General features: G+C 44.0%; 1 long non-coding RNA gene across 1 annotated transcript; it reads right to left on the reverse strand.

The window, feature by feature from the left end:
• Positions 1-17,844: 17,844 nt before the first annotated feature.
• Positions 17,845-25,406, reverse strand: LOC311519857. Its single transcript, XR_014711396.1, has 3 exons — positions 25,164-25,406; positions 23,747-24,232; positions 17,845-18,991 (listed from the first exon to the last, which is right to left on the reverse strand). It is a non-coding gene; the product is annotated as an uncharacterized lncRNA (long non-coding RNA).
• Positions 25,407-25,702: the final 296 nt, after the last annotated feature.

Raw genomic sequence — 25,702 nt, forward strand, 5'->3', positions numbered from 1 at the left:
GTCTCATCACACCTAACTAAGGGCGTGGCTATACTTGCAGATGTAGAGCGCTTTGAGTTAAACCTACCTTCGGAGAGCGCAGTAGGGAAAGCGCTGGCGTCTGTCCGCACTGACAGCTGCAAGCGCACTGGCGTGGCCACATTTGCAGCACTTGCAGCAGCATTGGGAGCGGTGCATTATGTGCAGCTATCCCACAGAGCACCTCTTCCCATTCTGGCGCTGTGGCTTGTGGGAAAGCGGCGGGGGGGCGGGCCATTCTGGGTCCTGTCCCAACGCCCCGTGATGCATCGGTTCACATCCCTGCAACCCCTGTGCTTCTGTCCACATTTGGCACCACCTTTCAACATTTTTTGTACTGCGTGCTCTGTCTTCCCTTTCAGTCTGCGGGTATGGAGTATGCGTCACGTTTGGCAGTCGAGTTATTCCTTATGATCCAAAGTGACAGTGACGGCTCTCAGAGTAACAGCCGTGTTAGTCTGTATTCGCAAAAAGAAAAGGAGTACTTGTGGCACCTTAGAGGCTAACCAATTTATTTGAGCATGAGCTTTCGTGAGTTACAGCTCACTTCATCAGATGCATACCGTGGAAACTGCAGCAGACTTTATATACACACAGAGAATATGACAATATCAACTTGAGTAACGCATATGGCACGAGTTTGCTTGTGGCATTCACGGCCATGCTCACCACCGTGGAACGCTGCTTTTGGGCTCGGGAAACAAGCACTGAAGTGGTGGGATCTCATGAAAGTCTGGGATGACGAGCAGTGACTGCAGAACTTTCGGATGAGAAAAGCCACTTTCATGGGACTGTGAGGAGCTCACCCCACCCTGCGGCACAAGGACATGAGATTGAGAGCTGCCATGACAGTGGAGAAGCGGGTGGCTGTTGCAGTCTGGAAGCTGGCAACTCCAGACAGCTACCGATCGGTCGCTAACCAGTTTGGAGTGGGGAAGTCGACTGATGGAATTGTGTTGATGCAAGTTTGCAGGGCCATTAATCGCATCCTGCTCGGAAGAATCGTGACTCTGTGGAACGTGCATGACATGGATGGCTTTGCACAAATGGGTTTTCCTAACTGCGGAGGGGTGATAGATGGCACACACATTCCAATTCTGGCACCAGCTCACCTAGCCTCCAAGTATGTTAATCAGAAGGGGTATTTCTCTATGGTTCTCCAGGTGCTTGTGGATCACTGTGGGCATTTCATTGACATTAACACAGGCTGGCCCGGAAAGGTGCATGATGCACCCATCTTTCGGAACACTGCAGGAAGCTGCAAGCCGGGACTTTTTTTCCAGACCAGAAGATCACCGTAGGGGAAATTGAAATGCCCATTGTGATCCTTGGAGGACCCCGCTTACCGTTTAATGCTGTGGCTCATGAAACCCTACACAGGGAGCCGTGACAGCAGCAAGGAGCGGTTCAACAACAGGCTGAGCCGGTGCAGAATGACTGTGGAGTGTGTGTTTGGCTGTTTAAAGGGCCACTGGCGCTCTCTGTATGGGAAGCTGAACCTGGCTGATGACAGCATCCCCGTGGTTATATTCATGTGCTATACCCTCCATAACATATGTGAAGGGAAGGGTGAACAATTCGCTCAGGCATGGAACTTGGAGGTTCAACACCTGGAGCCTGAATTTGAACAGCCAGAGAGCAGGGCTATTAGAGGGGCCCAGCATGGGGCTGCAAGGATTAGGGATGCCTTGAGGGAGCAATTTGAGGCTGAAAGCCACCAGTAATGTCTGGTGCCCTGCGCGGAGTGAAGTGCAGTGGTTCCAATGTTAGTAGGAATCTGTTTGCTATGCTGACTTGTAGTGCTTGTTTCTTTCCTGGGCTAAGGTATCTTTTACTTTATGCAATAATAAAGAATGTTTTCAAAGCTAAAAAATCCATTTATTGGAAAGAAAATTCATGTATTGAAAAGAAACACAACTGCTTGGGAAACACAAAGGGCAAGGGGGTGGGGTGGGGAATGGTACAATCACAGATTTGCTTATGTCCTGTTGTTATACTCAACCTTCCTGGCTGAAGTGCTGTGCATTGAGTGCTGCACTTCAGGATGGCTGTACTGCATAGTGATGAGGGTTGAGTGCAGTGGGTAATGGTTGAAGTTTTAAGGGCTGGGTGGTGAAGCTACCTGTGTTGGAGGCAGCTGGTGGCGGTAAGAACCCGGATGTTGGGGAAAGTGGGTTGGAGGTGACATGGGGGCACAAGAGAAAGAGTTTTGGGACAAGGGCTGCGGGGGTAGCGGCGGTAATGCTCTGCCTTCATGGCTACGAGCACCTGGATAGAGTCCGCTTGGCTCTCTGTTATGCTTATCAGCCGATCCGTGCTTTGCTGCTGGAGAACCGCGCTTTTGTGCCGGTGCTCCTCATTCTGCTGGCAGATCCTCCTTTCGCTGTCCCGCCACTCCTGCACTTTCTGATTTTCACTACTTGAATGCTACATTACTTCACGCAACATGTCTTCCTTGCTTCTACGTGGCCTCTTTCTGATTCTTTGGAGTCTTTCGGCCGGTGATAACATGGACGGCTGAGATCTCAAGGTTGCATCTGTAAAGGCAAAATGCAACACTGAACAGAAGCACCATTGTTCACACCAGACAGAGCAATAAATCCCCCATACTTTAGGGCAAGCACAGTCTACACAATAGCATAATTTTCCTGTCCCAAAGCGAGCTCATATAACCCACAGGAGCCCCAAAATGGTGAGTAAGCACAGGGTCAAGCGTGCCTGATCGTTTCACGGCTGTACTGTCCTCTGGATTTCTGTCCCTTGGGGAGAGCCAACAGCTGCAGGGGGCCCCTATACTGAACACTGTCTCCACATTTTCCACAGGAGTTCGTCCTGGAAGATACCTCGCTGCTGAGGGTGACCTGGGAAGCAAGGGAGGGTCTTCTACAATGTGGCTTCCGCCCTGGCCCATATGCAGCTTGCCTGTGTGCAGCAATGGTCCTCCCGCCCCTCATGGCACAGTGGTGTGGACAAGTTATCCTTACTGGGACAAGGACCACAGTGGCTCTCCCGAGAAACCTGCACAAGCGCATTGCCCAAGTTCTGGATGAGACCTTTGAAGAGATCACTGAGGCCAATTACTGGGATGTGAGAGAGCACATCAATGCCCTATTCTGCATCTAGGCATGCATGCAGCCCTAACCCTCACCCCAAGAGCCCACACTGAATAACTTCCTTCCCAAAGTAAAAGCCGCTTATTGGGAACCTCCTCTGGTGTTTGTCCTTCCCCTAAGTACTGGCTGCTGCAGCTGGCTACCTTCCTCCTGGCTTGAGAACAGCTCCTGGCTGCATGCATCTAGGGATTCCCGGGTGTCTTCCTCCGCCTCAGCATCCTCGCTCCCGCTTTCCTCCTCTTCCTCCTCCTCCGGCTTTGTTTAACTGGGCTCTGAAGTGTCCATGGTGGTACTCAGAGTGGAGGTGGGGTCGCCCCCACGTATTATGTCCAGCTCTTTGTAGAAATGGCAGATTGCGGGGGCAGCTGTTTGCCTCGCGGGCTTTGCAGTAGACATTCCGCAGCTCTTCACTTTAACCCTGCACTACACGGGTCCCTTGCTATCTGCCCGAAGGTATTGTAATTCCTACAGCTGGAGCGCAACTGGGACTGGACACCTTCCTCCCCACAAACACTGATGAGGTCCAGCACCTTGCCATTGCTCCATACTGGGGCTTGCCTGGCATGTAGAGGCATGGTCACCTGGAAAGATTCGCTGAGAGCACTCCACAGCTGGCTGAGCAAACAGGAAGGGGATTTTCAAAATTCCCAGAGAATTTAAAGGGCGGGTCTGACGGTTGGTCACCTGAGGGCAAGGCAGTAGAGTTCAAAGTGATGACCAGAGTGGCTAGAACAAGCATTGTGGGACACTTCTGGAGGTCAATCAGAGCGCACTAAGAGACCAGGGTGTCCACACCGGCACTGCAGCGCTCAAGCAGGGGTGCACAAAAAGGTAGAGTATCAGGAGTGGTCTAGCCGCAGAGTCAGAGTGCTCCGTGTGCCTTGCCAGTGTGGATGGGTAGTGAGCTAGTGCGCCCAGGGCTCCTTTAATGCGCTCTAACTCGCAAGTGTAGCCAAGCCCTAAGTCTTTTGTGAAGCATTTCAATGCAGGATCATTGAGAACCTGTTTTCATGAATGTTACTGCACTACCTGATTAACACTTCAAGTGCAGGATAAACAATGTGTCCTTTTGCCTTTATACCCCAAAGTTCATTGTCTTTGCACCCCAGAGATGACATCTCCCTGTGGTTTAGTCTCTGGTGTCTTTCCATCCCATTTATGCGATAATGGCTTACAATGCTTAATTTACATTTCACAGATCCACATCTTATTTCCTTTCTGGAAGAAATCTTTTCATCTGTCCCTGGTTACAGACTTTAAAACATAATTCTAGTAAGTCACATAATCACCAGTACATACATTTCACAGAACATTAATGACCTGTGTGATCCCAGCTTCCATTTGATACCTTACAAGACACTATTTATGGATTAATACTATTGAAAGAAATGTGTTCGGTGTAGTGAGTTTGTCAGGCCTGTTAAGAATTGCTGATACAGAGTAGTGAAGCCTTTGCCAGCTGGCACCAACGGTTGCGTCACACTTACGTAGCTCAATCTAACTAAGACTAAGGAAACCAGACTCCAACATGAAGTTGTAAAGTTCATTGGCTGACTAGTGAGGCAGTGCTGATAAAAAGGATCTGGACTTGATGGCTTCAAACCCTAACATTAGACCTTTGTTTTTAAATAGTAGTTTTGAGTTAAATTTGTCACAATCTATTCTTATGTGCTTGTAGCATGTGGCTTCAAGCTTTTCTACAATATCACAAATGGGAAATGACTGCCTCTGCAGGACTGGTCTAGATAATACTTAGTCCTGCCATGAGTGCAGGGGACTGTACTAGATGACCTCTCAAGGGTCCCTTCCAGTCCTATGATTCTATGAAATGTGTGATGTTATGTTTAGGTAGGTGGCTCAATTGAACATCACAAATTTAAGTCTTAAGCTACTGTCTGCTCAGTACACACCTTCTGCACTAGAGACATAGCCTATCTGGAAAACAGCATCTACAAGGAACGACTGGCTCTACCTTAACTAGAGGTGTAACATGCAGCAATGCAAACTTGAAGAGCACTGCATATAATTTGTTGTGCCAGGAATGTTTTAGTATTGCAACTGCAGTGTGTGGCCATGATGGCTTGAATCTAGAGCTAAGCAGCTCCTGTCTCGTGCCCACTGAAGCTTACCACATAGTGACAACCAGCAGGAAGGGTAACCCCTATAATATGGATGGACAGGACTGTGTAGTAACTAATTACAAGGAATTTATAAATGGAGGCCTCCTTTGTAATGTCATTATTCCATATTTTTGTTTTACTCCTCATGTTCATAGCACTGTGGGACACACTGTAATAATGCCTATTCCAGTTTTCAAAATGAATCTATGATAGGAAGTGAGGCCCAATAACAGGATGAAGTTGAAACTTACCTATCAGTTTCTAACGGGCATATTGATCCACTCACTTTAAATTTAAAATTATTACTAGACAGAAAAGACACATTATTCAGATTAGCAATGATATGCACAAGGCAGAACAAGCCTTAAATGACCTTATCCATAATGGGGAATCTTGAAATACTGATTTCCCACACTTTGCTTGTGTTATAAGGTGTATTAGTTTTAGTTGTGTTAATTATGTGTTGTCACGCAGTTTGGTAAAACAAGTTACATATAAAGGCCCTCACCACTGTTTTACATATTAATTTAGCAAAGGTATTGCCTTAACTATAACAATTATCAAGGCAACAAGCAAGGATATGTTGACCAATATATGGTGGCTAACATGCATCTATCTATCTATCATATTAATATGCCCACACCTTATATATCTATTCATATGCAGTAAGTACAAACAGCATTAAACACAAATATTATAGCAGTTATATAGGTTAAATTGACCTATATCTTTACTACTATCCAGTTCACTTATGCTGAGTATCCCATAACACCTTGCTTTAGCTGAAGTAGATCAGAAAAATGTCAGAATCAGGAAATATGATGATTTTACCAAAGCAACAGGCAGGGAGTTATTCTTACAGGCCTGTACTGGAATGTCCCAAAGGAAGAGGACAAAACATATGATTGTTCTACTGTAGTACAGACCTAGCAGGTGCCTTCACACTCCGTAGTACCTAGAACGCATCTATTCAGAACAAAGAGATAAGGTGTACACCATGGTACCCAAAAACCAAAGTAGAAAGATGACTGGTTAAATCTAATTTTGGAAGATGCACACAGTATCTTTCACTTGTAAACGGGGTACAAGAAGATAACTTTAGGGGTATAGCTTTGGGTGCACACCTTTTGAGTAAAGCAAATGTATAGGGCCCTACCAAATTCATGGCCATGAACAATGCGTCACGGACCGTGAAATCTGGTCTTCCCCCGTGAAATCTGGTCTTTTGTGTGCTTTTAACCTATGTTATACAGATTTCACAGGGGAGACCAGCATTTCTCAAATTGGGGGTCCTGACCCAAAAGGGAGTTGCAGGGGGGGGTCACAAGGTTATTTTAGGGGAAGTCACAGTGTTGCTACCCTTACTTCTGCACTGCCTTCAGATCTGGGTCGCTGGAGAGCGGCGGCTGTTAGCTAGTCACCCTGTTCTGAATGCCATGCCCCTCTAGTAGAAGAGCAGAAGTAAGGTTGGCAATACCATACCATGCCACCATTACTTTTGCGCTGCTGCCTTCAGAACTGGGCAGCCGGAGAGTAGCGGCTGTTGACTGAGGGGCCAACTCTGCAGGCAGCAACACAGAAGTAAGGGAGGCAATACCATACCATACCATCCTTACTTCTGTGCTGCTGCTGGTGGCGGCACTGCCTTCAGAGCTGGGCTCCCAGCCAGCAGCCACTAATCTCCAGCTGGCCAGCTCTGAAGACAGTGCCACTGCCATCAGCGGTGTAAAAGTAAGGATAGCAGTACTGCAGCCCCCTCTACAATAACCTTCCCCCCCCAACTGCTTTATGGGTCAGGACACCTAAAATTACAACACTGTGAAATTTCAGATTTAAATAGCTGAAATCATTAAAATTATTATTTTAAAAATCCTATGATCATGTGGACCGTGAGTTTGTTAGAGCCCTATGAATATAACAACACTGCACGAGATGGCTTCCCGGAAACTGGTATCACATAGAACCTGTACTACACTATTACTGACATATAATAATAAACCTGACTGACATTGGTTATTTGGTCTCTTACGTTTATTTCATAATCGACGAAAGTGTGATCATGCAATTGACTATACCATTTACCAATACACCCCAGTGGGTGACATCTCTCTGGAGATGTTTGCACTCCTTAATCACCCTCCACTATTTTTAGTTCCTGGAGGAGCTGTGGTAACCCATCTCCGCCATGAAGCAGAACACAATCATATATAAACCATTCATAAATTTAGTGGTCCCCAAAGATACTGCATGGGATATCAATATCTGTCATAGTGCCCAGATATCACATCAGATAATATACTGATGCTAGAGAATTGTACATATTTTAGCTTTTCAGGCCAAAGTCACTGCATGTACCAGGGGCTCCCTGCATTCATCCATTCCCCCTCAAAAATTCCCGGGGTGTCACCATCCATTCCCTTTATTTCATGTACTCTCTAGAACTCCACTTCCTCACCTCATGCCAGGGGCCCTGTGTCCCCTATTCCCCCACTCCCTCCATAACAAAATCCCCCATTTTCCTTCTATCCATGCTAAGGCTGTGTGAACCTTCCTACTACCACCATTCCTCTTCCCTTTCTTCCCATGCTTCCTCCCCTGTACCCTCCTTTTTCCCCTTCCACAAAGGCGAGGGTCCCCTTTTCTCCTCCCCACTCCGCCCCAGCAGAGGTTCTGTGTGTATCCCCCCAACCCCCTATGCCAGGGGCTCTGTGTGCCCTCATTCCCCTTCTCCCCATCCCAGGTGCTCCCATTCTGCCTCACATGACAGGAGCTCTGTGTGCCCTTCCCCACCCCACCCCACCAGGATTCCCCATTCTCTGACTTACACGGCTGGCACATGATGGCACATATCACATTGGTAAATGTGCAGGTGAATGAGCCCCTGATGGTGTGGCTGATGTGATGTGATCATAGGACCTATCCAGATCAGCCACACCATCAGGGGCTCGTTCACCTGCACATCTATCAATGTGATATATGCCATCATGTGCCAGCAATGCCCCTCTGCCATGTACATTGGCCAAACCGGAGAGTCTCTTGTCACGGTTCCTCCCCCACTCTGAACTCTAGGGTACAGATGTGGGGACCTGCATGAAAAACCTCCTAAGCTTATCTTTACCAGCTTAGGTCAAAACTTCCCCAAGGTACAAAATATTACCCCCGTTATCCTTGGACTGGCCGCTACCACCACCAAACTAATACTGGTTACTGGGGAAGAGCTGTTTGGACGCATCCTTCCCCCCAAAATACTTCCCAAAACCTTGCACCCCACTTCCGGGACAAGGTTTGGTAAAAAGCCTCACCAATTTGCCTAGGTGACTACAGACCCAGACCCTTGGATCTTAAGAACAATGAACAATCCTCCCAACACTTGCACCCCCCCTTTCCTGGGAAATGTTGGATAAAAAGCCTCACCAATTTGCATAGGTGACCACAGACCCAAACCCTTGGATCTGAGAACAATGAAAAAGCATTCAGTGTTTTACAAGAAGACTTTTAATAAAAAATAGAAGTAAATAGAAATAAAGAAATCCCCCCTGTAAAATCAGGATGGTAGATATCTTACAGGGTAATTAGATTCAAAAACATAGAGAACCCCTCTAGGTAAAACCTTAAGTTACAAAAAAGATACACAGACAGAAATAGTTATTCTATTCAGCACAATTCTTTTCTCAGCCATTTAAAGAAATCATAATCTAACACATACCTAGCTAGATTACTTACTAAAAGTTCTAAGACTCCATTCCTGTTCTGTCCCTGGCCAAGACGACTACAGACAGACACAGACCCTTTGTTTCTCTCCCTCCTCCCAGCTTTTGAAAGTATCTTGTCTCCTCATTGGTCATTTTGGTCAGGTGCCAGCGAGGTTACCTTTAGCTTCTTAACCCTTTACAGGTGAGAGGAGCTTTCCCCTGGCCAGGAGGGATTTCAAAGGGGTTTACCCTTCCCTTTATATTTATGACACTCTCTACACAAAAGAATAAATGGACACAAATCTGACATCAGGAATTATAACATTCAAAAACCAGTAGGAGAACACTTCAATCTCCCTGGACGCTCAATAACAGACTTAAAAGTGGCAATTCTTCAACAAAATAACTTCAAAAACAGACTCCAACGAGAAACTGCATAATTGGAATTAATTTGCAAACTGGACACCATCAAATTAGGCCTGAATAAAGACTGGGAGTGGATGGGTCACTACAAAAACTAATTTCCCCCTGCTGATACTCACACCTTCTTGTCAACTGTTTAAAATGGGCCACCTTGTTTACACTGGCCTCATTCGCACTACAAAAGTGATTTCCACCCCTTCTTGTCAACCGTTGAGAATATCACACTTCCACCTTAACTGAATTGGATCCTTAGCACTGACCCCCCACTTGGTAAGGCAACTCCCATCTTTTCATAGGTCGTGTATTTATACCTCCCTACTGTATGTTCCACTCATGCATCTGATGAAGTGGGTTTTAGCCCACAAAAGCTTATGCCCGAATAAATTTGTTAGTCAGTGGCCCAAGGCAGATGCAGCTGGGCCCTCTGGGCACCCACGTTTGAAGGAGGGAAGCGTGAAACATAGAATCATAGGTTTCAGAGTAGCAGCCATGTTAGTCTGTATCCGCAAAAAGAACAGAAGTACTTGTGGTACCTTAGAGACTAACAAATTAATCTGCGCATAAGCGTTTGTGGGCTACAGCCCACTTTGTCGGATGCATAGAATGGAACATATAGTAAGAAGATATATATATATACATACAGAGAATATGAAAAGGTGGAGTAAGAGGCTAATTAATTAAGATGAGCTATTATCAGCAGGAGAAAAAAACTTTTGTAGTGATAATCAAGATGGCCCATTTAGACAGTTGACAAGAAGGTGTGAGGATACTTAACATAGGGAAATAGATTCAATATGTGTAATGACCCAGCCACTGCCAGTCTCTATTCAAACCCAAGTTAATATTATCTAGTTTGCATATTAATTCAAGCTCAGCAGTTTCTCATTGGAGTCTGTTTTTGAAGCTTTTCTGTTGTGAAATTGCCACCCTTAAATCTGTTACTGAGTGGCCAGAGAGGTTAGTGTTCTCCTCCCGGTTTTTGAATGTTATGATTCCTGATGTCAGATTTGTGTCCATTTATTCTTTTGCATAGAGACTGTCCGGTTTGGCCAATGTACATGGCAGAGGGGCATTGCTGACACATGATGGCATAGATCACATTGGAGATGTGCAGGTGAATGAGCCCCTGATGCTGTGGCTAATGTGATTAGGTCCTATGATGGTGTCACTTGAATAAATATGTGGACAGAGTTGGCATCCGGCTTTGTTGCAAGGATAGGTTCCTGGGTTAGTGTTTTTGTTGTGTGGTGTGTGGTTGCTGGAGAGTATTTGCTTCAGGTTGGGGGGCTATCTGTAAGTGAGGTCTGGTCTGTCTCCCAAGATCTGTGAGAGTGAGGGATCATTTTTCAGGATAGGTTGTAGATCTTTGATGACGCACTGGAGAGGTTTTAGTTGGGGGCTGAAGGTGACAGCTAGTGGCATTCTGTTATTTTCTTTGTTGGGCCTGTCCTGTAGTAGGTAACTTCTGGGTACTCTTCTGGCTCTGTCAATCTGTTTTTTCACTTCAGCAGGTGGGTATTGTAGTTTTAAGAATGCTTGATAGAGATCTTTTAGGTGTTTGTCTCTGTCTGAGGGATTGGAGCAAATGCGATTGTATCTTAGAGCTTGGCTGTAGACAATAGATCGTGTGGTGTGTCCTGGATGGAAGCTGGAGGCATGTAGGTAAGTATAGCGGTCAGTAGGTTTCCGGTATAGGGTGGTGTTTATGTGACCATAGCTTATTAGCACAGTAGTGTCCAGGAAATGGACTGCTTGTGTGGATTGGTCTAGGCTGAGGTTGAAGGTGGGATGGAAATTGTTGAAATCATGGTGGAATTCCTCAAAGGCTTCTTTTCCTTGGATCTAGACAATGAAGATATTATCAATGTAGCGCAAGTAGAGTACGGGCGTTAGGGGATGAGAGGTAAGGAAGTGTTGTTCTAAGTGAGCCATAAAAATGTTGGCATACTGTGGGGCCATGCCCATAGCAGTGCCGCTGACTTGAAGGTATATATTGTCCCCAAATGTGAAATAGTTGTGGGTGAGGACAAAGTCACAAAGGTCAGCCACCAGGTTTGCCGTGACATGATTGGGGATACTGTTCCTGATAGCCTGTAGTCTCTCTTTGTGTGGAATGTTGGTGCAGAGGTCTTCTACATCCACAGGTTTCAGAGTAGCAGCCGTGTTAGTCTGTATCCGCAAAAACAAAAGGAGGACTTGTGGCACCTTAGAGACTAACAAATTTATTTGAGCATAAGCTTTCGTGAGCTACAGCTCACTTTATCGGATGCATTCAGTAGAAAATACTACATCCATAGTGGCCAGAATGGTGTTTTCTGGAAGATCACCAGTGGATTGTAGTTTCCTCAGGAAGTCAGTGGTGTCTCGAAGGTAGCTGGGAGTGTAGGGCCTAAGGAGGGAGTCTACATAGCCAGACAATGCTGCTGTCAGGGTGCCAATGCCTGAGATGATGGGGTGTCCAGGATTTCCAGGTTTATGGGTCTTGGGTAGCAAACAGAATACCCCTGCTCGGGGTCCTACACATGTGGTCAGAAGGGACCATTATGATCACCTCCTCTGACCTCCTGCACAACGTTATGGTCCCTGCAGAAGAAGGATTATGAGTGATGTATTGGAGAAAGAAGGCAGAGGGTCTGACGACCAGGGACAGCTGGGACAGGACACGTGCATTGCTACCAAAGCTTCTGCACGCCATAGCGCCCAGCATCCCCCAGCTGAGCAGAATTAGGAAGCTGTGCTGCAGCCCTCACCCTGCTGACGTAACTCCACCGTACTGAGACACCAAAAAACGTCCCGTCCCCGCCCCTCCATTGCAGACTGTACTCTGCTGCAGCTCCGCCCCATTGGGAAGGGAGGGGGCCACGGCGACGTTAATCTGCATAATATATTCATACGTGATGTGCGCAACAAGCTCTGAGGTAAATGTTCGTCTGTAGCGGGGGCAGTTGCTTTTCGTTTAAGCAGGGCGCGGAGTATGTGGAGCCCCGCTCTCTGTGTGGGTCTCTGGGGGGTGTACGACAAACCATCTCCCTGTGTGGGGTTGTGGCCCGTTGCCGCGCTGGTCACTGTGAGTGCAAAGTAATGGGACATGCAGGGCGATATAAGGGCGCCCGCAGCACTTCGTTAACAGGGCGTTCTGAAGACCTGCTCTCTAGGCCACATGCGGAGGACACGGTTCCTCTAGGGCTCCCGAGCCCGCCTAGGGGAAAGTCCCCGGACCCCGGGCAGAGAGTGCCGCGCGCTCCGCAGCGTGCAGTGACCCGCCTCGCAGGCTCACGTTCTCCCCGCCGAGAAGCCCCCCGGGCTGAGCGGGTGGGCGCGGGATGGGCTGCCCGTCACTCCCACAGGAACGCAGGTAGTGCGCAGGCGTGTTCCCCTCCTGGGGGCTCCCGCTGCTGCACCAACAGAACGGGGCTCATTCTCAGAGCGCCCTGCCTTTTGCCAGCACCCCTCCCGGGCACAAGCCGCGAGCGCCCCGCGACACCGTAAACGTGCAAATCCGCTGAGAGAGCAACTCAACCTAACTATAGTAGGTGACTGCAACAAGAGTAGGTTCTGCACGAAGAAGACAGGTTATCTGTCGCAACTTTTTTGACACACACTGAAGTGCAGCACCACTAGTGATAGCAATAGCGAAAGTTTAGTGTAAAGAGAACTTGGGTGTTTTTATCGGGGCCAGATGACACAGTGGTGAAAACTCCATAGGCTTTCTAGTAATTTGAACGACACGGGATTTGGACAAGGTATTAGGCTGATCTAGTATCAGAGGGGTAGCTTCAAGGTATTAGGTTGATCTAGGTTTTATCTTTAATTATAAACTGTTTTTTTTCTTTAAACTTGTTTATTTAATGGCTTTCTTTACCTTACACTACTAACAAGTAACTGAACTGCTCCTTTTCTCTGTGCCAAACGTCAATGCTGTCCAAATTCCCTTGTGCTTTTTCTGTTTCTGACTTTTTCTCTGGGGTAGCATTCAGAATGTGGGAAGAAAAGTGGTGATACTGATACATCCACAAAATAAGTTCGACCCATGTGAATCTCCAAAAGGAGACACCACTCACAATTAATTGTATAGGTGTTCAAAAGATGACAGGTTTCAGAGTAGCAGCCCTGTTAGTCTGTATTCGCAAAAAGAAAAGGAGGACTTGTGGCACCTTAGAGACTAACCAATTTATTTGAGCATGAGCTTTCGTGATGAAGTGAGCTGTAGCTCACGAAAGCTTATGCTCAAATAAATTGGTTAGTCTCTAAGGTGCCACAAGTACTCCTTTTCTTTTTGCAAAAGATGATAGTGTTGCTACTTGATTCCCCTTTGGTGGGGCTTCTGTATGCTCAGGGGCCCTGCCAGACTTCTTGGACTGGGGTCCTTCCTGATAGGGGAAAAACAAAAGCTAGTGAATCTCCCAAACATCACCTAGCCCCAAAATGATACTTTACACCCCGTAAATTATGCAGATATGTGATCTGTCCTCTTCTAGCTTACACTGCCTTACACCAGGGATAAAATAGTTAACAATGTTAACACTTAGATGATTATCATGACTTACCAAGATTAAAAAAAGGAATGGATATTTATATGGATATCGATATAACCAGAATATCCAGAGTTATAGTTAATTATGACAAATTCTGGAAGGGATATTAAACCTGTGCATTAGGACTTAAATCAGTCTATTAACTATTGTAGTATGAGACCCAAGGAGGGCAGACTACTTCTACTTCTGCCTACTATAGGTTTTTACACATTGCTCTTAAGCATCTGGTATTTGCAACTGTCCAGGATACTGGACCAGATGGACCTTGGGTCTGATCTAGTATTGCAATTTCCGTGTTCCTATCATGGGACATCTGCCTTAGTTTCTCACTGAGATGAATAGGACAGTTCAGATCTCTAAAAGCTGTTGTTCCAGGCTCTCTGCTGACTCATCTCTGCAATGAGAGATTTGCATTCTGAGGTTTTTCACTTCAACCATAACAGATAGAGATTTTCTTTAAAAAAATTAAGAAACAAGCTGACATTCTGAAGGACAAGATAATATCTTCAGATAATTGCTGGCTGTTCCTGAGCCTTGGTCTGGGTCTGGGGCCTCTCTGAGATGGAGCTTGTTGAGCTTCTAAACCAATAGTATATGTAGCAGACATTTATATTACAATCCGGAAACTCATCCACCATTTTATACTGTTTCTTTCTTTACCTCTTTTCTCCTCTGATTTGTCATACTGAACAGCCATATGTTAGTGTAGCTATGTTAAATGAATCAAATAACAAAATTCTGTCAAAGAACCATTCATAAAGAAAGCACTGAGGGATGGCATGGATCTGTGAAGTTATTTTGGGAGAAACTGTAAAGAAAACTCAGTATTTAGATGGCTTTGTTATTTGCTGCTACTACAGAAGAGGTGTTCCCATTTTCCCAAGTTTTTCCTTGAAAGTATTCTAGTCATTTAAAATTGTTTTAATATTTCATGTAATATTTTGTAATCTGGTGTCAGATTGTATAGATTTATCTAGAAAAAAATATTATTCCCCTTCCTTGTAGGAATAAAAGACAGAATTGACTGAAGACCTATGGTGACATTAGGAATATGAAGAGTATATTCTGAAAAAAGAAAAGGAGTACTTGTGGCACCTTAGAGACTAACCAATTTATTTGAGCATAAGCTTTCGTGAGCTACAGCTCACTTCATCGGCTGCTCAAATAAACTGGTTAGTCTCTAAGGTGCCACAAGTCCTCCTTTTCTTTTTGCGAATACAGACTAACACGGCTGCTACTCTGAAACCTGTCAGTATATTCTGAGTGATCTAGGATTATGAATAACGTACTGCTTGCACATGACTAATCAGACACACTCAGTTCTACCTGCATTTAAGATAACTCCATGTTTGAAAATAACTGCTACCTGGTAATATTTTCAACGTTTATAAAAATCAGTGAGAGAGGAGTGGAAATATTATACTGAGTGCTGTTGCAGATAGATGACATGAAAATGGTGTGTGAAGATTTGCAGGTACCACATACAATTGTCTATAAATAAGGCCAATACATAGCTGACTTCCAATGAGTCCAGTTAAATATTTGTCCCCCACCAGCAATGTTCCTGTTACAGAAAATGTATTTTCAGCTCTGACATCTGAAACTAGAGCCTTTTAAAGAATTGGAGTACTTGTGGCACCTTAGAGACTAACAAATTTATTTGAGCATAAGCTGTAGCTCACAAAAGCTTATGCTCAAATAAATTTGTTAGTCTCTAAGGTGCCACAAGTCCTCCTTTTCTTTTTGTGGATACAGACTAACACGGCTGTTACTCTGAAACCTTTTAAAGAATTGCCACTTGCAGTTGACTGAGTGTGGCTCTAGTAGGCTGTGCTCAAATAGGCTGCAAAGTTACTTAGTGTGCTGTTATCTTAGATGAGCTCACTTTGAACAAAAATATTTGTTACATAAGAAGAATTACAGATTTAACCACCCTCTCCCACTTTTCTAACTCTTCTTGTGTTTTTAACATTAATTGTGTTTTAAGAGATGTAATGATGCTGAGTAACTCAGTGAGGTGTTTCCAATATTTTAATAATCTTCTGCAAAAAAATTCCTTCCTTGATCTGTGGGGAATATCATGCCTTGGATTAATATGTTTGGGTAAAGGAGGGATGAAGGGCTGAGGAATTATTATTATTTATTATGATGATTTGTATTACCTTAGTGCCAAGGAGCTATAGTCATGGACCAGGACCCCATCATGCTGGATTTCGTACAAATACAGAACAAAAAGAGAGTCCCTACTCCCAAAGAGCTTCAAATCTAAAAAAGAAAAGAGACAACAGATGAATATAGACACAGTATGGAGAGTACAAGGAAACAATGAGACAATAAGGTCAGCATGCTAGGCAGTGGTCTCACACCAACAGCCTAACAATTGTTGAGCTGTTTGTAGGCATCATGGAAAAAGAGAATTTTAAGGATAGTATTGAAGGAGGATAATGAGGTAGTTTTTGCAGATGTTTACAAGCAGCTCCTCCCAAGAGTGAAGAGAAGCATGGGAGAAAGTACAAAGGTGCTTGTTTGAAAGTTGAACAAGTGTGTGGTGGAGGCTGACATCTTGATAGAGAATCAGAGATGATAGCCAGGGTGGGAGGTTGACTGTGAAGGGCCTTCAAAGTGAAAACAAGTTTCTTATGTTAAATGTGACCGAGAAGGGGGAGCCAGTGGAGGGATCAAAGGTGACATGGTCAAAGTGATGGGCTCGGAAAATTATCTTTGCATCAGTATTTGAAACGGATATGTGCAGGGCAAGATTGCATTTGTCAAGGCCAGAGAGGAAGATGTCAAAGTAATCGAGACTAGAGATAATGAGAGCTTGGACAAGAGTTTTAGCTGTGTGGATGGATAGGAAAGGCCACATCTTAGAGATGTTATGCAGAAAGAATCATCAAGATTTAGATGTAGCCTGGATGTGAGGACCTAGAGAGGTCCAAGTTAAAGATGATGCTCAAGTTACAGGCTTGAGTGCTAGACATAATAGTGGTGGTGTCCACAGTGACAGAGAAAGAAGGTAGCAGGAAGGTTTGAGGGGAAGCTTATGAGCTATTTAGCGCTTGATCTGACAGTTACACATCCAGGAAGAGATATCAGAGAGATTTTTAGTTTGGACAGAAGGAAACAGGTCTGGAAAAGAGAGCGAGATTTGTGAGTCATCAGCATAAAGTTGGTGGTTGAAGTTGTGTTTACAGATGAGATTACCCAGAGATAAGGTATAGAGGGAGAAAAGAAAAGGATCAAGGGCAAAGCTGTTTGGGGAACCCCCACAGACAGGTGGAGGAGGGGAAAAGGAGGATCCTCCAAAAGACACCCGAAGAAGTGATTGGACTGGTATTAGGAGGAGAACCAGGACACAACAGTCACAGAAGCCAAGGGAGGACAAGATTTCGGAAAGAGCATGGTTGATTGTGTTGAAGGTGGCTGACAGGTCAAGGAGGATGAGGATAGAGTACAAATTCTGAGATTTTGCTAGGAAGAGGTCATTCCATTAATTATTTTCTTGTTTAAACAAAAATGTTTTGTCATAACTAGAACCCAAAGAATAAGACAAAGCTATACTTTATTGAAAATACTAATAATTTTTTTTTGAAAAACGTGTATATCGGTAGTATAGCACACTGTTCCACTTGGGTAATTTGAAGTGATGGTGGCAGTGAATGCCTCCCTGGGAACTATTTAAAGATACCTGCCAGTGAGGACTACTTGATTATTTCATAAGTAAAAAATTGCTCTTCAGCAGTACTTTTAGTTACTCTCTTTTTCATCCTCATCAGGGATGAGTCATCTCTGGAAGGGATGGTTCAGCATTTTCCAGACGGACAATGAATTCATGAAAGTTAAGGAAATTGCCTCAAGTTTCATTTCAGATTGGTGGCAAAATTTTAACAAGAGTTCCTAGGAACTTCCAAGAATCTTTAACTCATCAGTGGAGTGACTGTAATATTTGAATTTAGTAAATGCTGACCATTGACTCAAAATAGTACTCAAAATTCAGGATACTTATTGCCTGACCTGGAGAGAAAATGAACAGAAGCACATGCAAATATCATTATAAGGGTCCAGAATAATCAGTCATTGAGTCTTCCTGAAGTTGCACAGCATACTTCTTTCTCACCAACTTGCTGAGTTTCCCTTTGTTGCAGAGGTGTGGTTCTTTGTATACTTCTCTGTTTCCCTCAAAAAGGGACTGCTACTGTAGAAACATGTCAGCAAGATCCTTATTTTTCTTGGGCAAAAATGGCTTGCTCCTTTTCCATATGAAGCCTTCTGTCTCAGGAATGCAACCTAGTCAAAACCATAATCTACCCAGACTGAGTATCGAGACTCCTTTTGTAATAATGTAGTAACAGCTTTAAGTTTAAATTGGTTCTTCCTTTAAATCAAGTATGTGGTAGCAGTTAAGGCAGAAATATTTCTATATGAGATGATGTTCAAACTTTCCCTATCTGCCATTATACCAGTATCCATATATTCCATGCTGTTATCAATCATCCAAAAGAGTGTTATAAGACACATAAGACACAGAAAGAGTGTCTCTGCCTCAGATAAATTACAATCTACAGTTTAGACATGACAAGCCTAATAAAATTGGCAAATAGTAGGAGGTATTCAGGCAAGGAAGGCCAAGGGTTGTATCAATACAGTCCGCTGCTTGTGGGGCTCCCGAGATGATGGATTTAATCAGTTCATCATTGGCTGCTTTGGCAGTGCCTCTTCTCCAGACAGCACTATACAGTTTTGGGGTTGCACTGGCCCTCTGGTACACTCCCAACAGAAAGGATGTTGTGGTTGTTGCTGTCATCATAGCTTTCCCCTTGGTGGATTTTCTCCCAGATGGCCTTGTGTTTGGTCTTCTACTCATGGAAGCCAGTATAAACCTAGGCTGAGTCTGGTCCAATGTCTTGAAACATCAGTTCAATGGTAAAAAGTGAACTAGAGTGAATCTTGCAAGAGATTTCATCCTGGTTCAAGCTTCAGTCTATGAGAAACTAGCTTCATTTTCCCTTCAATATCAGCTGTGTTTACCATCACAAAGTACCCAGGCACATTGGAATTTTCAGAAAAGTGAAACTCCCACAACTCTCCTCCTGCAAATATGAACACATTTTAGAATCACATTTGTCATCTAAAGGATGAAACATGAAACTAAAACAGCTAACACAGATAAAGGTATCCTCTGAGCTTTACAAATCAGGCTCAGGTATGAGCCAGGAACAACCCAGCAAATAATTCTGACAATTACTATAATCCATTTGTAAAGATCACCCAAGAATACTCAGGTTAAACATTTTAGCCTGGTTTCCCATTTGTTTCACAGGACTACCCAAACTTTCATTTTGAAAATATGGCTGGCCGGTGTTTATTCATCAGTTTTAGCCTCTGATCAATCCCCTGGAGCCTACGCCACAGAAACTTCCATTTTTAGTTCATTGTGGTTGCGTGGCTTCTCAGAATATCATCTGCAGTTCTATTCCAAATGGCATTACCAGCTTTAGAGCCCAAAAGCAAGGCTCTTATCTTGTGTTCTTTGAAATAGCAGGTGAGGAAGGACTAGAGTCCCATTTTGAAAATCACTTATATGTAAAATAATGGTAGATTCCTTAATGTAGCTCAACCTACATTTGGAATCCCTGAAAACACTGGAGCACCTTGACAAATGCAATTAAGCCAGAACATAGAACTCAGGTCGAAAGAACTACAGTATTCAAATAGAATAAGCAGTTATTGGGAGATGGAGCATCACATAAATTTGATTTACTGCCATATTTCTACACAATCAGTTTTTAATTCTGTCTCAGAGGATACAGACAGAATTCACTTTACTAGTATCTGAGGGAAAAATGGACAATTACTTGGATATTAATCATGGATTCCTCCTCTCATGAATATGAACTCAGGAAGGAATTTTTACCTAAGGCATTGTGATGAGATATATCTACGCCAAACTGGCCCAGCTGAGATTAACCACACAATGTGGGCTGAAGAGGCCAGCAGCCGTTCCCCCTTGCCTCTGTTGGGCATGCTCCAATTAGAAACAGGATATAAAAGGGAGCAGCTCATCTCAGTGAGGGCTGACTGAAGAGGAGAGCAGTTGCATGCTGCAGACACTGCCAGAGAATTGTGGGAGTTCCAGATGGCGGGGACTGAATGAGCTGCATCAATGGTGGAACCCCATCCAACCATGAGAGAGATGGAAGGACGTCACTCCCAGAGGAACTGGCAGAGCAGGAAACAAAGGTAGGAAACAGCCCAGGGAATGCGATTGTTGAATCAGAAACCCAAACCTGAGTTAAGAATGACCGATTTCCCAGGGTCTTGGGTTGGGACCTGGTTGAGTAGATTGGGCTCAGGGGACCTTATCCTGACCTGCACCTACTGCTGGGAGGGTTGGGCACAACTGCCCATAGGGCAGCTTTAAGGACTCTGACCACTAGGTTATGCTATCCTGAAGCTAGTGTAGCCATTTTGACTCTAGCAATTAGGCCCAGTTGCCCTGCAGATGGGCAGCTCTAGCGACAATTGCCATACTGAAGCGGTTGCTTCCCAATTTTTGGTCTTCCTTGACCCAACACCCCATGATAGCGTGTCTCTATCCCATGACAAGCATATTGGTAGACACCTTGGAGATCAAATTCTTGAAACGGTAGGAGACAGGCATTGGTAGCTCTTTTTGCAAGAGTATTACAGAAGCAAAGGGTGTCCTCAACCTCTGCTCCACTACTCGGTACTGTGGAATTGGATGGTAGGACTGACTAAGAAGGGCACATGGCTGGCTACCCAGAAGAAGTGTTGATTTAGCACATCTCTTGGGCAGCTTCATCAAGGGGTTCTTTTGGTGTCCCACATATAATTTTAAAGCTGCCCTCCACATGTGGAACCCCAGAAGAAGGTGATGATATTTGCAGAGCACCTGCTTTTGTGGATGAATCCCTTTGTGCCACCCAGATGAATCAAGCCCATTATGATGTTTAAAAAGAAGATATCCATGTTTGAAGTTACAGGCAAGCATGTTTTTGGCTAACTCCATATTGAAAAAGTTGTTCAAGAACAGCGATCAGTGGTAAAATATTAGCCCTGTTGCACTGCAAAGGAAAACATCTTGGATTATCAGCTAAGTGCCAACTATATAAATTACATCTGCCTGGGGGCTAATCTATCTTGGTATACTGGACTCCTGAATACAAAATTTAGGATTTTTTTTTTAATTAATAGGCAAAACTTGCTTGTTTGTGCAGATTCTTTATTTTTATGGTCGTTTTTTGGTTGCATGGCAGCTTTCTGGATTTCTTCACCAGTGATGTACTGGCATATAAAAAGTCATAGACTTTAAGCCAGAAGGGTCCACTAAATTATCTAGTGTAACGTCCTGTATATTGTAGACCACTAATACCACCCAGCACCTGCACACTAAACCCAGTAACTGAAATGAGACCAAAGCATTATAGCCCACGGGAGACTGGACTGTTATGTGTCACAGGAAGAGAATCAGAAGGAGGAAGATGTGGCCAAGAAATCTGTGTGGCTATTAATTTCTTTCCACTTGCTTGGAAAAAGCATATTATGTGATCCTTGGGACACCTCCACTTAATGCTAAACATATCTTTTGTGACTGGAGCCACTTATGCACTTCTTCTAACTGATGACCTTGCTTTTCGTTAACCTGTCACATGCTGCGACTTTTTAGAGGGTTAAAGAAATGGCTGCATTCATCAATAAAAAATCCTTAACAAATTATTGCACTACTTAGTAACAGAAGTCGATCATTAGATAGGACATGATAACTGTCTACTTGTATTTGGAGGGTGTAAGAAAGTGATTGTTTAAGGATTGTTTACAGTGGGGTAAAACTGGTAATGAGATGCAAACGAGAAAAGGAAAATTTAGGACTGTAGACCTGGAACAATTTATCATTGTGAGGTCTACTAGACAGTGGGATAATCTCCCTCGAGAAAGGATGGATGCAGTGCTTGAGACTCTTAAGACTAAACTGGACAATGACTGAACAAATATACTGTTGGGAACAATCCTGCACTAACAGTGCGGGTGGGCTAGGTGACTTAGTACCTCTTCTCCAAATCTAAAATTCTCTGATTTCTACTATGTATTATTTCAGTACATAAGATAAAAATTTAATTAGGTTTGATTACTACAGTGCATCCTACATGGGGTCATGCCTGAAAATCACTTTCAGTGTTCAACTTGTACAGCATGTGGTGACTTGTCGTCTGCTTAATGGAGTGAATCAGTGTGAATGCATTACAGCTGTGCTCTGTAAGATGTATTAGTATCTAATGTGCTTTGAGAGTATCTACAGGATTTTAGTTCTAATCTTGAATCATATATAGTTTGGGACCTGTCTTCCTTCGTTCCTGGTAACTCGGCATTCTCAAAGTCAATGCAAGCTAGGGGGCTCAGCATCTTTAGGGACTGCTTCTCTCCTTCTGCACCAGATGGACCTCTAAAAGACATTTGATTTAGTACTACATGACATTATGATTTAAAAAGTTAGCAAAAATCAATATGGGACGTATTAAGGGTAACTAACTGTTAGCTCTCAAAATATAATTGTTAATACAGAATCATCATTAAATGGATTTATTTCTACTGGAGTTCTGCAGAGATCAGTTCTTGGCCCAATCATATTTAATATTTTTATCAATGATCTTGAAGAAAATATAAAATCATAGAATCATAGAATATCAGGGTTGGAAGGGACCCCAGAAGGTCATCTAGTCCAACCCCCTGCTCGAAGCAGGACCAATTCCCAGTTAAATCATCCCAGCCAGGGCTTTGTCAAGCCTGACCTTAAAAACCTCTAAGGAAGGAGATTCTACCACCTCCCTAGGTAACGCATTCCAGTGTTTCACCACCCTCTTAGTGAAAAAGTTTTTCCTAATATCCAATCTAAACCTCCCCCACTGCAACTTGATCATTGCTTACAAAATCATTGCTTACAAAATTTATGGATGACACAAAGACTAGTGATGTAGAAAATACAATCCTGAGGACAGGTCAGTTATGCAATGCAATCGGTATCACTTGGCAAACTGGGCACAAATGAGCATTTTAATATAGCCAAGACAAAGTAATACATCTAGTAACAAAAAATGTAGGCCAAGCCTACAGAATGAGGGACTGAATACTGAAAAGCATGACTGAAAAGTATATAGGGGTCCTGATGGAAAAACAAATGAACTGTGCAATGCTGTAGTCAATCCTTAGACATGTAAACAGGGAAACACTGAGCAGAATAGGAAGATGTCATATCTTTTTACATAGCACTGGTAAGGTTACTACTGAAACTCTGCAGTGTCACACAATTTGCAAACTTTTAGCAGTATTAGTAAGATTACACAGAAGATAGCCATCTATAAAACCATTTTCATGCCCTCTCTCTGAATTATTCAAAACTAATTTTATTGAATATTACTCTACCAATGGTGCATGCATAATCCTAGATTATAGAAATAGATTGGGATTTAGCAGTTTAAACATGCTGTCATCAACATAAGAGAAAATTACGATTATGGCTTTATTTATGGCTCTTCAATGGAAACTTGTATTTTCAGTTGAATTCTGTTATAAGATTGCAGAATGATACAGATGTCCATACTCATTACAAGTGTAATGACAACAGCTCAAAATATACAACTTCTTTTAAAAGCATTTTGTACCAGTTAAATGAATCTAGTAATTTTGCATTGGAAGAAAAGTACATAAAGTCCTCGATTTACACTATAAATGTTATTTATAGCACCAGTAGATATTGCATTGACAGTGTGGACTGAATCATCCATAGAGTGATGATCAGAGCCGTAAAATGAAACTCTTTAACAACTTACCACAAATTAAAATGAAACTGGCTAGTTTCACTTTAGAAACTGATCTCTGAAAAAAATCCATGGTGGCATGGATGGTGTTCTGAGGGAGGTTGTTAATGTTGTGGAGTTTCTGGTGAAAGTTGGTTGTGTCTTGGAGGAAGTTGGCCCTTTGTGTGGTGAGTGGTTTGAGAATTGTTTCTATGAGTCCTGATATTCCTTCAGTAAGAGTGCCATGGCCACCTATGATGGAGCTGCCTGGGTTCCCTTGTTTGTATATCGTGGGAAGCATGTAGAAGGTCCCTGGTGGAATTGTGGGAGATGAGGTTGTAGAGTTTCTCTTGGAATTGTTTCAGGCAGAAGTTGATGAAATCCTTAAATTCCTGGGTAAACTGTGCAGTTGAGTCCTCTCTGAGTTCTTCATAGTAGATGGAGTAGCTGCTCGAGTTGTCAGTTGGCCATGTTGTGATAGCAAATATTGTCAACGTAGCAGAGTTCATATGAAAATGTCTGAAAAGAGTTTTGTAGATTAAATCCAAATTTCTTTGTAACTAAACGTGCATAATTGTTCCAAGTCTTTCACTGCTAAGAAATGTAAGCCTATGTTTCTTGTTGCTAATGTCTGAGACAAATTCTGCATCAGACTTTGGGGAGACAGGAAGCTCTATTAAAATTTGAGACTTTGATGGCAGGCAAGTGGATTTTAAAAGACTAAATTTCTTTGAGGCTTTATTTATAATTCTCTGAAATTACTCCTGGGGATAAATTGTCATTGAGCTTTTCTAAATAATAGTTTTTAATGAATTGTTGATTTTCTTGATGAAGGAATAAGATAACTCTTATTGTGGGCTAGAATGGCCTAAGATAGAGCTACTTGCAACTCAAAGACTATAATTAATTAGAGATCACATCATATAAATTGCCATTGTGAGAAAAGTGTGCTTTTGGAGCATATTCTAGTGTAGTGGAAATGTATCGTTTGCCTGCTTATAGCCTATTAATATACTACTGGTACAAATCTCTCCCCATTCTAAAGAATGCGTTTCTGCTTAGAAATAAATTAGCCATAGCTGCTGGAGATGTTTCGGTAATAAAGGTACCAGCTACCCACAGACACTTTTTACCTGCATATACATTGCACTGCAATAGAACTTCCCTCCCCTTCGCTGTACCCCCAATGTAGTGCTATTGGAAACCAGAAATTAGGTTTCAGCATGGTGAATTCTTCTTTCAGATGCTGAAATGGTTCCAAAGATGATACTTACAGAAAGGAAAGTGCAGTGGAAGAAGCATCAGTTTTCAAAATACATCTTATAACAGCACCTCATCATCACCAGGCGCAGCTATGGCATTCCACTGCCTTGAGACAAAATCTGTTCTGATTTACACCTGTGCACCTCCTGCCTTTAATAGAGAAGGGCAGTGGTGTATCCCCACTTACATTTAACAAGTGTGACACGCCTCCTTCTTCCCCCCAGCTCCCTGCAGCCCGACACTGCCCCAGTACGGGGCAAGCCGCAGCCGACATGGGACGGGTGACGGTGTGACACAGGGTCCCACCGCCCACGCGCTGGGAGCGCCCCCTGTCTGCCAGCCGCACCGTGGGGCAGAGCCCCTCTGAGAGCAGGCGAGAGAACGCAGTGCTAAGGCGGAAGGGGCTGGAAGGGGTGTCTCTTTCCCTTTAAGAGAGCCACGCCTCCCCACTGACGTCCAGTCCCCGAACCAATAGGAACGGCCCGGAGGGGAAGGCGGGAGAATGCGAACCCCTCACAGCGCCGCCAGCCGCGCCTTATTAGGGCAGGGCCTCGCGCATGCGCAAAGTCCACTGTGCGGCCGGGGGCGGGGGCTCAAAGTGGTTTGCCTCGGCAGCGGCCGGGGAGAAGCCCAGGGACCCCGGGACCTGCCCGTCCCGTGGGGGCAGCGGCGGGAGCAGAGCCCGAGCCGGCCAGCCCCGTACGCCGCCTGCAGGGAGCCGCGGCG

Source organism: Lepidochelys olivacea (assembly GCF_965140295.1).
Source record: "Lepidochelys olivacea isolate rLepOli2 genome assembly, chromosome: 4".
Lineage (NCBI taxonomy): Eukaryota > Metazoa > Chordata > Testudines > Cheloniidae > Lepidochelys > Lepidochelys olivacea.